At 42.5% G+C, this 3,516-nt stretch overlaps 1 long non-coding RNA gene across 1 annotated transcript; it reads right to left on the bottom strand.

The window, feature by feature from the left end:
* Positions 1-203: 203 nt before the first annotated feature.
* On the bottom strand, positions 204-2,555 carry LOC125541468. Its single transcript, XR_007297540.1, has 3 exons — positions 2,236-2,555; positions 1,417-1,479; positions 204-504 (listed from the first exon to the last, which is right to left on the bottom strand). It is a non-coding gene; the product is annotated as an uncharacterized LOC125541468 (long non-coding RNA).
* Positions 2,556-3,516: the final 961 nt, after the last annotated feature.

Here is a 3,516-nt window from a genome sequence, read left to right as displayed (position 1 = left end):
CCAAACCTCTAGGGGATTAGACCCACACAGGGATTTGGTGATCCCCACCTCGTCACCCAATCCCCTAACCAACAAACCCTGCTAATCCCTGTACAACAATATGTGTTCGGTTAGTCCCCGGCAACCTCCCATCTATGGCCTTTGTACACTTCAGCACCAAATCAACTAAACCTCCTATCGTTGTTCTTTGCACCAAATCAAAAGAACATCACACACACAACAAACTTGCTATAAATTTCATACATCCAAGCACCAAATCCGCATAACAGTATTTTTGTTGCGTCAGAACAAAACATTATATGAGAAGCTTGCTGCAAGTTGATATTTTAGAAGAAAAAATATCAAACTATAACATGAATTCTGAATATTTAGAAGTCAAAAAACGACCCTAATCAACAATCACCGATGTACAATATTATTATATTTCCGACCATGATCAAATTATTGCTGTATAGAACAAACGACTGTAATCTCGCCGATGTCGCTTCCGTAGTGATTGATGCACTGCATTGGCAAAAAAGGGCGATTAGTCCACATCAAAGGACTGATATCAAAGCATTGATGACCAGCTAGCAAAGAAAGATCATAAAATAATCATGCATTGATTTCAAAATTTCACGGATCAAATGGGCAGCAACATCGCATCCATATCCACTAAACAAATGATCTTCCAATGGAAAGCTGCAAATAGCAGCACAGAATAATAATATTAGAAATGAACAACCAGGCATATATATCAATGATATAGCGTTATACATCATGTAAGAATACACTAAATTCGTATGACCACAAAAAACTATGGTCTACTTTCAGAGAACAGTACCAAAATCACAAGTTTATGAACAAAGATTTCTTTCTTTCTTTCCCCGCAAAAAAAAGATTTCTTTCTTTGGTACAAAATAATACTTGCAAAAGGAGGGCAAAGCAAAATTAAATGAAATGCGGAGATAGATCAATTCAGTTCCAATATGCACTGTATAAATAAGAGCTTCCATTACAGTCATAATCAGGGGAAAACAGGACAAAGAAAGGACAAGATAAGTACATAAAAAAGGACAAGATAAGATGATGTACATGAATGGATTCTCATCTCATAAGCATTTATCATGGTGCATTCTAGGGAAATCAAATTTCAGATAAAAAGTTATGAAATCTGGCGGATACCAATGGATGCACAAACTACACATATTCTGGGTGTTCAAGACCAGTATGCATGAAAATAGCTACAAGGGGGATTCTTGCATATTCTAGATGATCTTGCAAGGAAATAAGAGAACAAGGGAGGTTCATGTGGGCTACTTGAGCCATCAGCTTCAGGTTACTAGATGAACAAGGGAGGTTCATGTGAGCTAGATGAAGATGCGAGTCCCAGTAGGGTACAAAGAAAACCAAGTATGTACATCAAGATTAATATACCTTAGTCTTCACGATGCTGCCCCAAGCGGGGTCTTGCTGCGGCTGTGAGGCGGTGAAGCTGGCCTACAGAAAATGGAGGCAAAATGCAGATTTAGACATCGAAAGTAGTATGAAACAGTTATCGTTCTAATGTAGCACATACAAGTCAGGTCAAGCAACATAAAGTGGTATGAAACAGTTATCGTTCTAATGGAGGCAATATATTTTTTTCTCTTATTACAAAAACATTTTATGTCTACACATCTCAATATATTCTATATGTTCTGACAAGTAAAACTTTCTGCATCTAAATTAGTAAAATGCACTGTCGTAGTTGCATGGCTTCAAGATGCCTTGATCTCAGAGCATTTTACCTAAATTTCTCTTCACCCCCACTATCAGAAAAAATTCATGTAGTTGATGTTCACCTCAGTTACATAAAACTCAACTTTTCTCACCTCCCAAGGATATCATTGACAAAACTATATTGCTACAATTGCATCTTGTTGATTCTCTACAGGTAGCTGCAAATATAGTACTGAATCTCAGGGACAAATAAATACTAGATTACTAGTAGCATATATGTGCACTGCTAATGACATTGACAAAAAGATTCGACTATGTAGCAGATTTGGTTAGATTCAACTAGGTACACCATTTGCACCAAATCACAGGTAGAGCAAGTACAGAGGAGGGTACTGGGAAGCTGTAGTAAGCAGAGAGGAGAGGTGGAGCCTCGCCGGCAAGACGGCCCTTGTCACCGGTGGAAAAGGGGACGGGAAACCCTAGAAATCAAAAGGGGGGAGAGGAAGGAAACAAGGGTGGGGGAGAAGATCTTACCGGCATAGAAACGTTGGGGAGGGCCACCGGAGTAGGTTGGTGCGGCCGCCGAGCTCGCGCCGGGGATGGAAGAAGAGGGTCGCAGATCGGCTGCTGACTTGGGGAGAGTGGGGGCGAGGTAGAAGGATGGCGCAGCACCCGGTCTTCAGTGGAGGAGAGAGATCGCCCTCTCCGTCCCCTCGCCGTCGCCTAGTTCTTCCCTGTCGGCGTCGGCACCGCCGCCGCTCTCGCCCGCTCCTCCTTTTTCTTTCGAGCCGAGAAGACTGAGACGACTGGTTTTGTTCCACGGGTGGGGAGACGTGGGTGAAAACCCAGTGAAATCCCTGTGGTTTGGGGTGGATTTGGATGGGATATCAACCCGGCCGGGTTTAACCGAAGACGCATATAAGGTAGGTCGGGATACTACCCCGACCGGGGTCAAAAGCACGTGGATTAGGCCAAAACCCCACTGATGCCGGCGAAGGCGGGGATTAAACGAACAAAGCCTAAACGTAGCTCTAGAGTTGATGACCTCACTCGCAATGAACCACTATCCTAGGTGCTTGCTTTAATTTCGCGGTGTCATATGTGGTTGCATGTTCCATATGGTGTCTAGCTTGTATTCGAAAGGCCGAAGTCGGTCTTTATTAAGATAATGAAAGATATTTTTTACATGAACCACCATCCAGTGAGCACAAGAAGATAAATAGCTAGTCAGGGCACTGGCCGAGACAGTGACAAGCCCAACAAAGACAGGCATCACCTGGAAGACAACTAAAAAGCCGTGATGGTGGCGAAGTAGCCCGCCTCCCACTAGGCTCTCAGGTCCTAGATGATCATGCTCACCACTCCAGCCGGATGTCTAGCTTGTATTGCTTCCAGTTTGCTTAAATTGCATCTACTTAGCTTACACATTATACCTTTGAATATGACATGCCTTTCTGTTTTTGGTACATACCAGTACATCTATGTATTAAGCATGTTCTTACACCAAACTAATGTTCTTGTGTATCCCTCATCAATCACTTATGATGAGGCAGTCAAGCAAGTGGACTACTCCTCATTTAAAGAATGTAGCGTCAGCCTCCTGACATGATTCTCAAGAAACAGCAAGGCTAGATGAAGATAGTGAACGTAGCTCTGTAGTTCATTACCACATTTCCCCTACACTAGCATCGCAGGTGCTTGCTCTAACTTGGCAGCGTGATATGTGGTTGCATGTTGCATATGGTGTCTAGATTGTAATTCTTCCAATCTGGTTAAACTGCATGTGCTATTCTGCTTAGCTTATACATTATACCT

This window comes from Triticum urartu, chromosome 2, assembly GCF_003073215.2.
Source record: "Triticum urartu cultivar G1812 chromosome 2, Tu2.1, whole genome shotgun sequence".
Taxonomy (NCBI): domain Eukaryota; kingdom Viridiplantae; phylum Streptophyta; class Magnoliopsida; order Poales; family Poaceae; genus Triticum; species Triticum urartu.
This window is presented reverse-complemented; position numbering and strand designations above follow the sequence as displayed.